The sequence below is a fragment of the Anas platyrhynchos genome, chromosome 3, assembly GCF_047663525.1.
Source record: "Anas platyrhynchos isolate ZD024472 breed Pekin duck chromosome 3, IASCAAS_PekinDuck_T2T, whole genome shotgun sequence".
In the NCBI taxonomy this organism is placed as follows: domain Eukaryota; kingdom Metazoa; phylum Chordata; class Aves; order Anseriformes; family Anatidae; genus Anas; species Anas platyrhynchos.
The window spans coordinates 65,477,921-65,491,612 of record NC_092589.1 but is presented as its reverse complement, the minus strand read 5'-3'; the positions used below and the strand labels follow the sequence as shown (position 1 = coordinate 65,491,612).

At 37.6% G+C, this 13,692-nt stretch overlaps 1 long non-coding RNA gene across 7 annotated transcripts; it reads right to left on the bottom strand.

The window, feature by feature from the left end:
* Positions 1-5,628: 5,628 nt before the first annotated feature.
* On the bottom strand, positions 5,629-13,683 carry LOC101804491 (uncharacterized). Of its 7 annotated transcripts, XR_005264619.2 has the most exons (4): positions 13,294-13,660; positions 12,496-12,812; positions 11,162-11,250; positions 5,629-10,500 (listed from the first exon to the last, which is right to left on the bottom strand). It is a non-coding gene; the product is annotated as an uncharacterized lncRNA (long non-coding RNA). The 7 variants fall into 7 exon arrangements; XR_002400836.4 differs by lacking the exon at positions 12,496-12,812 and having other exon boundaries at positions 13,294-13,680; XR_005264617.2 differs by having other exon boundaries at positions 5,629-11,250.
* Between the last annotated feature and the right edge of the window lie 9 nt (positions 13,684-13,692).

Sequence of the window (13,692 nt, the reverse complement as noted above, 5' to 3'; positions counted from 1 at the left end):
GTTTAGACTGATCTGTATTCATCTGCCCATCTTTATGTATGTTTCTGTTAAACCTGACGCTAGATCACATAATAGAGCTATTCTAATTTGCTGTACAAATCTCAGGACAATCTCACTTGCCTTTATGCTACACCACAGTGCAGAAAACCCCACAGTTACCACGAAAGTAACAGCATGATCCTTGCTGTGTTGTGACAGTCCCTGCAGACTAGGGAATCATTATGTTCTGGTCTAGCCAAACACAGTAACATGGCAGTCCCTTCTCAAGAGGGTTTAATCATTCAGTTAAAACAATGATTTAATTAGCGTGTTGAAGGCAGTAATGATATTAAGAGAAAAATAGGGTTACATGGTTTTTAATTATATGCAATTTTATTTATTTTTTTAATACATAACCCGTAGATAATTAAGAAGAAAATCCAAGAGAGATTAATCATTCTCTGAATAGGGCAGTTGGTATCTTCAGGGATTTGATAAGAAAGGTACATTATGGATAATTTGTGGCTGTAAATGACTGCCTGAGAGAGAGGGGGCAGACTGATTTGGCTTTTTGCAGGAAACACTCCTTTCCCATGTTTCTCCAGTGCAATTTCTGCTGCTTGGATCACCTCAGGTATCTCTAGACTGGCCCAAACCATATATACGCCTTCATGTTTGTGTCTGTGGACAAGAACACTCTTAAGTTACTCTTTTATCAATTTTTGCAGTAAAGCTATATTTTATGTAGATAAAATATACAGTTGTTCTCTTCAGACACCTAAGGAACCCAGAAGGATTTCCTTACTGAAAGACAAGACAGACCTCATTCTTCACTTCCCTGGTCTTAAATCCATCCTTCAGGGCTTCATTTTATATCTCCTTATTGACTTACTGGTCTAGGGAGTCAATTTCTCTGAGGGACTTTGTCTCCATGTTGAGCATAGGTAGCTATTACTGACTTTGAGAAACACCAGCTTGGCAAACTGGACTACTGTGAGGCTGAGCAAGGACTTTGATCTCAGCCTGTCAAATAGTGTTCATCTTTCTTATTATGAAACCTGAGCATATTACTTATTTTCCCATTTTATAGTTATGCAACATTTTCTTAAGACCATTATTCAAATCTTCCTCTGAATTGTGAATTAAAAGGTAATGCAAAGGTAAGATCCATTTCACAATTCCCAGTGAACGGGAAGATTTCTGGACATGAAAGGAACTGGCCTCACATTTTTGGCTAGAGGCTTCTGAAACCAGATGGTATACATTTTGTACCTAAGCTTATTCAGCGTTTACTGCTGGCTGCTATATTGGTCCTGGCAGCTGCTTGGAAACCTCCTATCCCCCTGAAAATTAACACCTGGTTTCAGAAATACTGAAGTACAAGTGATGGAAAAACTATCTAGCTTCATAAGAGGAAAATTCATGCATTATTAAGTGGTCTGGAAATTTGTTAGCCCAGAAGTAACTCCTCTTCTAGAAGAAGCGAAAAGCAAATTATTGAAAAAAGTAGCCTTGTCTCAAACATGAAGTTCTAAAAAAAAAAAAAAATTGTCTGTAAACACATGCAGATAAGTAAATATAATTGCACAACTTTGGAGTGTTTGGAAGCTAAACATGAACTTAAACAGTGTTTTCAGACTTGGGCATCTATCTCCACAGACCTTAAGAACTTTGATGTTTTCAGTCCTGAGAACACTTACATCACCTGTTTGTTATTAAATATTGTCTGCAGATGTTCTGATTTAGGGTAACAAGCTTTACACTTTGGTCTTTATGTCTTAGAACCAGTTACCTTATCTCCAAAGCGCGGATTGTGATTTCCGTATCAACTTTACTGTAGTTTAGTCACGTTGAAATATTCATTTTTAAAGGTCTATTAAGTGCTAAGTATTGGCTAAAGCTGTCAATGTATGTGTGAGCGGAAAAAGGACTAGATTTTTTTAAAGGGTTGAAGCGCCTTCCAGTTTGCTTATCTTAGAAGGTATTAAGAACCATTCTGGTTTTGTTTGTTTGTTTTTCTTTTTAATATAAACCTAGATAAGAACTAATCCCTCTCAGTGGGGTGTTGCCCAAGATATATACTCCAGCACTTTCTCAGCTAAAAAGTTACAATATCACAGTGTCTCTCTCTCTCAAACACACATACCCAAGAACATATATATGCTACAAGTTTCAGATAAGGTTTCATCCCTGGACGCTCATCCTCCTTGTTTCATGTCACTGTGTCTTGCACTGCAAGTTATTCAGCATCAGTGTAAAAAGACATCTATATGGAGGCACTTTTTTCTTAATGCCTGGCCAGCGTTAAGGCATATGCATTATGCCAGCATGTATGCCCTGACTTACCTAATAGCCACATGAAGAAGGACACTCTTGACGTTCACTTATCACCAGACAGGGTCTTAACAGCTCTGCTTATTACTCTGGGGTCCCCACACTGCTTATTCTGAAGGTGTGGGCAGGTGCCAGGCAGTGACTTAAATACACTGAACTTCACACAATTTGATTTTGAACTAATCACCTACTTTCGACTGCTCAAGTATGGCATTATGTTACAACTTCAGAAAGCTTAAACTCCACCACTAAACATATAAATACAGAATCTCAGAATCACAGAACTTCTAGGTTGGAAGAGACCTCAAGATCATCGAGTCCAACCTCTGACCTAACACTAACAGTCCCCACTAAACCATATCCCTAAGCTCTACATCTAAACGTCTTTTAAAGACCTCCAGGGACGGTGACTCCACCACTTCCCTGGGCAGCCCATTCCAATGCCTAACAACCCTTTCGGTAAAGCAGTTCTTCCTAACATCCAACCTAAAACTCCCCTGGCGCAACTTTAGCCCATTCACCCTCATCCTGTTACCAGGCACGTGGGAGAACAGGCCAACCCCCACCTCGCTACAGCCTCCTTTGAGGTATCTGTAGAGAGCGATAAGGTTGCCCCTGAGACTCCTTTTCTCCAGGCTGAACAAGCCCAGCTCCCTCAGCCGCTCCTCGTAGGACTTGTTCTCCAGGCCCCTCACCAGCTTCGTTGCCCTTCTCTGGACTCGTTCAAGCACCTCGATGTCCTTCTTGTAGCGAGGGGCCCAAAACTAAACACAGTACTCGCGGTGCGGCCTCACCAGAGCTGAGTACAGGGGGACAATCACTTCCCCAGCCCTGCTGGCCACACTGCTTCTTATACAAGCCAGGATGCTGTTGGCCTTCTTGGCCTCCTGAGCACACTGCTGGCTCATATTCAGCTGACTATCAACCATCACTCCCAGGTCCTTCTCCGCCAGGCAGCTTTCCAACCACTCATCTCCCAGCCCGTAGCTCTGCTTGGGGTTGTTGCACCCCAGGTGCAGGACCCAGCACTTGGCCTTGTTGAACTTCATACAGTTGTATGAACTATATATAAACTGTATATACATATATATATAATATATATAGTTTGCAAGATTTAATGTGGTCAAAATCATGTTTATAACACACTTTTGCACTACAAATCAAGCTTTTAGATAACCTGGGAGGGAGAAAAACATGCTTTTTCTCAGTAGTTGCAATCGCTCTTCATTCTGTGCAATATGTCTGTGCTTTGATACAGGGGTTGGTGTTTGGCTATGTGTCTGCTCGCAGAAGACATACGCATTCCTGAGTTGCATTCATGCACGTTGTTTTACAGAAATGTAGTTGGGCTGTACATGAAAGCAATAGAGAAGGTGGAGAGTGGTACAGTTTTGTAGCACACATTTACAGCAGTGCCTTTCCGGCACTCTCGTCCTTGCACTCCATTGAACTATGTTTTCAATTTTGGCTTTGACATGTGAAAGAGTACTCGTGCTCAGTTCGTGCTTTTCTTGCCAAACATTTTACTGATCTTTGGAGTAAGCAGACGACTACTCATGCAACTACTACAGAGAAGTCCTTTTTTTTTTAAACATTTTTGTTGTGTTTTGTTGTGTTTCACTTGACAGTCAATGAGAGGAGATAACCTTTAAAAGACAAGCTGTACCTATTTAACATATCACACAATATAGATATTGATTTACAAAGTGGCTGAGGTTGCAGCTGATCCTACAGAATTCAGAAAATATTCTGATTCTTTTGTGGACTTAAATTTGAATAACAGGAAGGTTTATTTATATTTAAAAAATGAATTTTATTAAGAAGAAATGCAAAATAAGAATGCATATCAAACTTATAATGCTTCACTAACTTCTGAGCATGTTGCTGTATAGAACTGTAACATCTGAAAAAGCCCATGTCTCTAAAACACCAGATTAGATGTCATGCATTCATGCACATTACTTGTGGTACTAGTGCATGTACTTGGTACCGCTGATTTATGATATGCCAGAATAAAGTTAATGCTGTACAAAACCGCATTAGTCATTAATTGCTACATATAGTAATTCATTTTCCCCATGTGTTCAGTCATTTTTATTTTTTTTATGCATAATACAGCATACTCATGTAGCAGATTTCAGATTATCAGAGAAATGTTAGAACTGGAATTCTGAAATCAAATTTTGCCAAAGAGAGAACTTCTAAACCCAGTCTTGTACTTGTATGATTGAACCTAGTCTTGTACTTGTTATGGACCCAGGAAACAGAAGTACTTGTTTAATTGCTAAATTCAGGTTTATATATGGATGGAACAGCATCTCCAAAGGAAGAGACTCAAAACGAAATCTCTGGACCAAGGCACTGCTTCTAAAGTAATTCAGGACTTTTGCATGTATAGCAATATAAATACATACAACTCATTCTCCCATGAATTTATGAAGCTGATGCTGTAGGTCAGTGACTAGAGTAGTCCCCAAGCACAGGGGAGATCCATTTGCTGGACCCTGGTCCTGGCACATTGGAACATGAAATAAGCCCCAGATACAATCCCAACATGGATTCTTTGCTGAGTTGGACTGATGAGCCTGTTTATTTTTGACTTGCAACTTCTTGTTTAGTACTAGCTGCCTCACTGGAAAATGCACTGCTACCATGCAATTGTAACTGCATTACTGCACAGCTACAGGTGCAGCATGCTACACTGAGGAAGGTAGAGGCACAAACACCAGCACATAACAGCAGCAACTATTCTGCTTTGCAGCATGAGACTAGCAGGCACAGCTCTGGCCCCAGACACTCTGGGGCTAGGCAACACTCTGCCAGTCAGCTCCTGGACATGGTCCAGAGGCTGGTACATTGGTACATGGCAGGGTTTGTTGGTTTTGTTCCCAGTAGTCAGGACTGACCAGATCACTTTTTTTTTTTTTTTTTTTTTGGCGGGGGGTGAAGAGAGTTTAGCCATAGGTACCTGCTCTCAGACCTGTGACTAACCCTAATGTTACATTTGTTAAAATGCCTATGAGATCCTATGAGATCAAAAAGGGGAGTCTCGCCCTGAATGAGCAAGCAGGCTCTGCTGTTTGGGTCAAGGCAGCTGACTCGTAATACAGAACAGATGCAAAGAGAAAGTAATTGTTATTTCAAATTGTTCTCTGAGCAGACAATCGTAAATAAAAACACTAAGGAGTTGACATTAACATACTAATGTCTGTGGCTTTCTCTAGACAGGTATTTCAGGACCGTATTTCAGGACTTCTGTAGCTAAGGACAAAAAGAGATTTGTCATCCACGCATAGAATTCACACGTGTAAGAACTGTGGCAGAATGCAATTATTAAATTTATTTTGGAAAGAAAAATCAATTTACTTCTTTGTAAAAACAAAAACAAAACAAACAAACAAACAAAAACAGAAAAAAAAATGAAACGCAACAACGTTAAGAGGACAGACTAATGAAGATGCAATCCTGGTAATTACAGAAATTAGTGAGAGTTCTGAGTTCACTAGGCACCCAAATTGGATTAATCTGCTCAAAATATAATGTTACACTGAAACATCTAAAGTCTATGCATTTATGAACATGTGTTCTATGGTATAATTTTGTTTAATCTTCAGAGGCCTCTCAGAGGCCTCTAAATTTAATCTTAGGCAAACTGGCAAAGTTTTGCCTGACTAAAGAATGCCAAATAAAGCCCTAAAAAGGGATTGCTCGGATCAGAATTACTTGATGTCTCCAGCTGCTTTGTTGTGCACTGGTATTGTAAAGATGCCATAAATTCAGCTTAATTGGAGAGCTAAACTAGGTTTACAGCTGTTTTGCTTACTTGAAGCAGCACAAAACAGCTGAACATACCAATGAGTATGGGCCTTCAACTGTATGACATTTACAGTAAAAAACCTCCAAAACAACAGCACCTAGTCACAGCTTCCCATATTCTTGTACAAGATTAATTTTTTTTCTTTTTCTCCCGATGGTTCACTTCCTGGATACTTTTCACAATGCAGCAGACACAGACCTAGCGACATCACCACGTCATCAGAAAAAGGTGGGAAGAATTCCAGAGAGATGTAAACACATCTTTCAAAACAGCATGTATGTTTAAACCAGTTTGAAAAACATGCTGAGAGAAAAAAAAAAAATCAGGATGTTAAATATAACCATATTGTTATTCCTGGCTCAAAGCAGGACAGTGTTCAATATCAATGTATTAGCACCAAAAAACCCTGGAATAGCACACACCCACCACCATTTTAGGCAGAGCTGCCTCCGAGCAGCATTTTTATGTTTACCACTTCATTGCTTAGTGGCAGCATTCAGTAAATGGTTTGTACAGAGGTAAAATCAGGATGGTAAATAACAGCGGTCTGACGCTACCTACGTCCTCCATAGGATCTAAGGGAACTATTCCATAGTACATCTAGGAGCTGGTACTTTACTGGTGATATCAAGGAGCCAGAGCCCACACTCAAGTGAATGGACTTGTTTAAGAAACATCACAGCAGCCTTATTCACTATTTAAAACATCACTGTACTTTGCAAAATGAAGCATAACATTTTCTAGCATTCATGCTAGGCAGTCTAAATACAAAACGCACATCTGCAATACCTCGGATAAGGTGAGAGTTATACATTAGAGCTGACTTGCATTCTGTCAGCTAACTCTAAAATACATTCTTTCAAAAAATCTTGCATTTGTGTTATGATTCACTGCATTTTTATTGGGTTAGTTTTGTTATAATTGATCTGTGATGATGCAAGAGTTGTGAATTTCAAACAGAACTTTTTCTTGGCTTTGTGGTAGTTAAGTTATGCTATGTATACTCAAGGTAGACAGCCTCATTGTTTCTAGAAAAATAGTATGTCACTTCCATTTGTTAAAACAGTTCTAATAGCTACTGTGCTTCAATGTACATTTCTGTTGTAACAACATGCTTACACAGCAGTTTGGGGTAAATGAAGAAAAATCGATATGGCTTCTCTTTTCCACAGAAAACAATGGTTATTCTTACATTAAGGCTCCAAAGCAGTTTCTTACAGCAGGGAGCAGTATCTTGCCTCTGTGCAAGGCGGCAGCTACAGCTGCTATCTTTTAGTTTTATTAACCTGAAGCGTTACGCCCTCACTGTTTTTCTTTGTGTCAAGCACTGTTTGAAGAAAGTAGGCTTGTTCTGTAGGAAAAGAAAAGGATCGTATCAACAGTTGTTTATTTACAAAATTGTGGTCAAAGTTACATTTATTTAAGCAATACTTACTGGTGTTGTTTTACATTCATGAAGTTTATACAATAGCCTTCACTCTGAAAACTACCACTTCCAATCAAATTTGAATCTGCAAATGTTATCGTACTCGCAAGGTAAAAATGATTCTAAGCTAGTAATAGAATTTTTATCTCAATGGATAATTAATGTTTGAATCCCCTGTCTATGCCCTATATAGCAGGCTGTTTGAAAAAAATGAACAACAAAACACAGAACAAAACAACGAGAACAAAAAAAAAAAACTAGCTGAAAGAAAAACTTATTTAGTAATTCCTATACTACCACACTCTCTGATAAAGTATTTTCCCTTCATTTATGCTTATATAGCAGCAAATATTATTTTTTTTTAATCTGTAGATTTTTCATTTAGATTCTTTAGAAAAGAACTGATTCTCAATCCTAATCTGGAATAGTTCTAGTATGTGTGTGTTATATTTTTCAGTTCTTGCTGTTGTTTAGAAGTGTGTTTGCAAATCTGAAAAGGGCATGGCATATAGTCATATTCAGGAAAATTTCTGTGCACTCAAAATGAATGCAAGTGTAACAAAGGAAATTAAACAGTAGTTCTCTTGTTCTCCAGGGTGCTTATTCTTTACTATTACAAAACTGACATTAAAATTTTCAATTCCTTTTTTTTTCCCAGGAAAAAAAAAACAACTTGAATTATATCTATCTCAATCTTGATAGTTCATATTTGATCATTAATTTATTAACATAATTTTGAAGTCCAATGATTGTATGTCTGCTTACTAAAGAAGTTGGATCATTGACCGAGGATCCTTTTGTGCTAAACTGTTTTGTGTAAATTATACTGCTTATTCTCAGGTGACTGTAAGTTAGTTTTAGCATTCAATAAAACCCTCTTCATTTCTGAAAATCTGCCTGAAAAAATACATTCAGATTACAATTTACTCTGAAGTATTTGTTTTATTTGAAACATTCTTTTTTAAACTCCCTTATTGGCAATGGAAATAACTGAAAAATATTTATTTTTTCCCTCCCCTGTCTCATTGACTGCATAGTACATGAGTATTTTGTGCACTGAAGGCCACTCCTATTGTATCATAGAGTTATTCCATGCACCTGGAAGTCGATAGTCAAATTCTTGCTTCACTACTGCTGCTGTTCTTTCTTCTATCAAGTCTGTATATAATGATAACATTATGGCTTAGCTTCTGGCACACAAAGCAGGATTTAAGTTATTAGAAATCAACTGACTTCATCTGAAATCTAACCTATCTCTCACTTTATTTTTGTACTCTTTGAATTTAGTTTGCTGTAATCTATCATCAGGGGTATTGCAGCAAATTATCTGCTACACACACATCCCACTGGTTATCACCTACTGTTTACTGATTAAAAAAGTATAAATATTTAACTGTATTTATACTTTTGGCCTGAGATATACTTTGTGATTAGGTGCTAAGTGGTTATAATGTTAGTAAACTCGCGTGTATGTGCTGTTGTGTCAGGGCATTCACAAGACACACGCAGTACCAAGCAAGAAATGGACATCTGTCATTACACTAGCCTCATCACTTGTTCCTGCATTATTTTAGGATTGAGGGGCTGAGGATGAGTGGCAATTAGGAACACCAGCGAGGAGATTATTTTTTGGTGTAGGGTTTGATATCTCCAATTGGGATGACCCATTTTCCTCTGCAGTCAAAGCCAGAAGAGAGATGGAAAGATGCATTGCTAAGCAGGCCTTTCTGTATCATACCATTCTGCATTTGAAATGGTACATAACCTGAAAGAAATCAACAAAGAGGTAGGAAAAAACTGTTTTATATCAAACCTTTCTGACAGAAAAGAAAAAGATAAATGATAAATGTAATTGAAATGTTGGTAGTTGAATGATATTAATCGTTGAGTTCTATATTGATGGTCATTACTATTAATTATGTTAATTAGACATGCTTTCAGTAAAGATCTGAGGGTATGTCATTAAGTTTTGTGCTCTCCTTTTTTGTTTATAATATATATGCATAAAACATCTTTTTTGGAAGGCTGATAAGTATTTTTTTCAGAATTTTGCTACTTTGTGAAAGTTTCTCAGAGAAGGTGGTATTTTTCTTGGCAAATCTGGATTAGCTGATCAGACTACAGGTGCCTGAAGACCCTTCTGGCTTGTATGTAGCCCTTGAAAGCACGACATCTGAAGATGATAACACTGCTCCTTCTGGAATTTGGTGGAGGATGGATGACTGGCATAAAATAGGTGGGTCTGCCTGAGTATATATGAGAGTGAAACATAAATAATCTTAAAATTTGTAAAAGTCACAACAGAAGTTACAAAAACACAATCAAAGTGGCTACCTGGAGATCTTTTTTTTTTTTTTTTTCCCCTAATTCCATTAGAAAATTCTAAAGGTGACTACTTATTTATTTATTTATTTATTTTTTTAATGAACATAGTCCCTAGCTACAACAGGTTGATGGACAGTCTCTCGCCTGTGCAGAAGTCAACTGACTTTAGGCAGGCTCTACACAGCCTTAGGAGATCTGATATACAGAATGTCCTGAAAAACTGAAGCTTAAATTGTATAACCTAAAATAAGCAAATAGTGTGACTCTCAAATTTATTTTATGGTTTTGTGCCTTTTTGATTTCTCACTATTTAATATTGTGCCTGAAAACAAATAGAAACAAGGCTAAATAAACAGTATTTTTAAAAAATAAATTATGCTAGAGCTGTCTTTCTCTTTGAGCTGCTAGTATTTACCACTGCAATCCAATTACTGCCACATTACAAATAGTGACAGCCAGAAGAAAAAAGCCGCTTGTCAAAATTGCCATTTCCATCCTTCTTTCTCAAGCAGGAGATCAGCTTAAGTTCCACGGAAGATAAGAAAACATACAATTTTCTCCTTTGTATTTTCTCTTTTTCTGTTTCTCTAATGAAGGGTTCAACCACACCTGAATTATCCTGCATTCAAAAGAAAGAATATATAGGTGTAACAGGAGAGTAGGTCTGTGTACCTCCAACCACTATGATCAAGCCTATCAACTACATTATAGAAGAGTTTACTTCTGCTGAATTGTTATGTTCTGGTTTTGGACAGATCTTTTCATCGCTGAAGACAACATCAAAAGATTTTAGGTTCTGACATTCATATCCAGGATATGTTTTTAAAGTCTTTCATCAGCCACTGAAACTGGATTAGCACCAGAAAATACCTAACAGGTAGTATCTGGCTAGAGGAGAAACTGAGGGACCTTTGGCTTAGCAAGAATCTATAAAATGTGACTTAATTTCAAGATACCACACAATTAAAATTGAGCTCTTCAGCATTCTTTGGGACAAAAATAATGAATTGATGAAGGGCTGATGAAGAGTCTGATTGAAGATAATGTCAGGATCCAGAAACAAAATAATTAAGTTAATAGTTATAAAGGACAGGTTGGTAGAACCACTTTAGCAAGCTGAGATGGGTTTATAAGAGCTTCACAACAGAAGGGAAACACTGCCCTTCAGTTTAATTTTACCCACTCCGTTAATACCATCTAAATTGAAGCAAGTATGATATTCAGAAATTAGTTTTTAAATTCATCTGTTTCTTTACAGAGACAGAGAATAAAATGTTTACTGGTTTGCAGTTCAGTAGTGATGGTCCCAGGTTAGGCCTCTTCTTAGTCACTGAAATGTATCGAGCTGTTTTCCAGAAACACACATAATCTGGAAGCAAAAGTGACAAAACTATGTTACTGAAATTGTCTTGATTCAAACGCTGCAAAGGCTGTTTGTTTTCTTGAAGAAGTCACACCTGGATGGTGGAATTTTAACTGCTGAATTTTCCTAATCTCATCATCAGTATCAGATGGTGCATTTAGTTATAAAATACAGCTCAGTATTCCTGGAAAACTGGGAAGATCCAGCGCTGCAGCTGAAGCCCTGAAACATGTCCAGCTCATTAAATGAACTAGCGTGTTTAAAAGTTGCAATTGTTTAAAAAGTGAAATCCTTAAAATTCTTGAAATATTACTTGAAAATAATGTAGCTGCATGTAGTAAATGGATGCAAAACTGCGACATTTTTGAACTCGCAAAGCATGAAAATATGTCAATTTTGTACAGAATTGCCTTTTATTAAAGGCTGCAAGAGCACGGCAAAATTAACAATTTTCACAATTTCAGTAATTTATTTAAAATATATTTGGAATGATTCTTTTAGCCATTTACATTGTACTTCATAATAGCATCACACCAAAACATTACAGATTCTATCAGATAAAAAAGGAAAACAGTTATGTTCAAAATTGGAACATAATGTAAGTTTACAGTTATTTTATGATTCACTGCAATGTTACTATTAATCCATATGTTAAGACAAATCAAATAATCTGAACTTTAGTGATTGTTATGGAATTTAATTTGTAAAATCATTTTGTCCATTGCAATACATTATGTTCAGCACTATAATTTTTTCTTGTACTAAAATTTTCCTATTAAACTATTCAAAAAATCATATTTACAGAAATATTTACCAATAAAGAGAATAAATTAAAAATACATATGGAAGCAGAAATTTTAGCTGTTGAAGCTTATGTTCTTTCCATAGATCAGAACCTATAATTTAGTATTTTTACATTGGACCTCTTTGTTCTCAATTGCAGTAATTAATGTCAAGCTTTTCAAAACATAAGGAGAAAGAAAATCTGGTATGTAAATAGATTTGAGACTGCATTTTAAAACATTGTTTATATAGCTAAAATCAAAGAATAGCCCATTAGAAATATAAAACTATCAGAACCATGAAAGTCTAACAGTATTAGACTTAATAATAGATTTTATTATTCAATCAAAATTGTTCATATAGCTAACAGATGACTGGAGATATTATGAGTCTTGATTCTCAGCATCTGTCGTTTTATGCAGGTCACTTCAGAGTTGCAAACTTATATGATGTATGCTTTACACTTACGGTGGAGTTGTTTTGCATCTCATTCAGTTTGTAAAATGACTGTCCATACCAGTTTCCTACAGACTCTACGAGATTGCAAGGCCCAATTCTCAGCTAAAGAAAGGTCCGGTGAACTCCTGATTTATCCCAGCTGTAGATCTGAATCTGTTGACATGCTGAATTATTGCCGATCCCAATGCAAGCTCCTATGTGTAGACTGTACGTCGTACAGAATACGAGCCTGTGTAGCTCCTGAGTCATATGTATTTAGTTAACTGGCAAAACAAATGTTTACTTCTGTCAGTTCTGCTGAGCCAGTAACTGTGATCATTACTAAACTGCAGAAAATAAAAGAAGCTATGTTTTAGTGTGCTTATCCATTTACAGAGAAAAAAAAAAAAAAAAAAAGACTGATTTTAGGATCTGCATTGCTGTTGATGGTTAATGACAAGTGACAGTCAAAGCTGAAAGAACAAGCATGATTTCAGATACCCAACGGAGTATGATGAATTTTAGATGGCAAATCTAGAATTCTCTCCTGCTGTCAGATATCATACTTCTATTTGGACCACATTTGTGTGTGTTGCAAAATTAGCTAAAATACCAAATCCTACAGATCTAATAACACACTTTAATAAAACCAGCTTGTATCTGGGTACTTGACAATTGTGCGCATGTTAAAATAAAGGCAATTTATTTATCCTACTGACTTAACGTTTAAACTTGCAAACACCCCATAGGCCAAGGAAAACAAAACAAAACAAAACAAACAAACAAAAAAAAAACCCACACTAATAAATACGCTGAAAAGCTCCATACCTCAGTCTGAAATCCTGACCCTTTCTCCAACTTAAGTACACCGAGTCCAAACAGACCGGGAGTGCCAAGCTGCAGGGGCCCCGCTGCGGGGAAACCTGCGGGGAAACCTCCAGCCGGCAGCACCCGCCGGCCGAGCCTGGGGAGGGACGGGGCGACCCTTTGGAGGGGCGGCTGCCGGGGGAATCGGGGTGTTTGTGCCTGGGGCTGTGAGGTCGCTTCTCTGAGCGTTTTGCCTGGGTGTGGGTGACCGCCGCTCGGGCGCGTTTCGGTGGGGGGTGACGGTGGGAATCCGGCTGAGGCACCGAGCGAGCGCCCCACGGCTCCCCCCTCCTCTGCAAATCCCGTCACGCTGGTGAGAGGGCTGCTTCAAACTCATGGTTTTTTGTTTTGTTTTGTTTT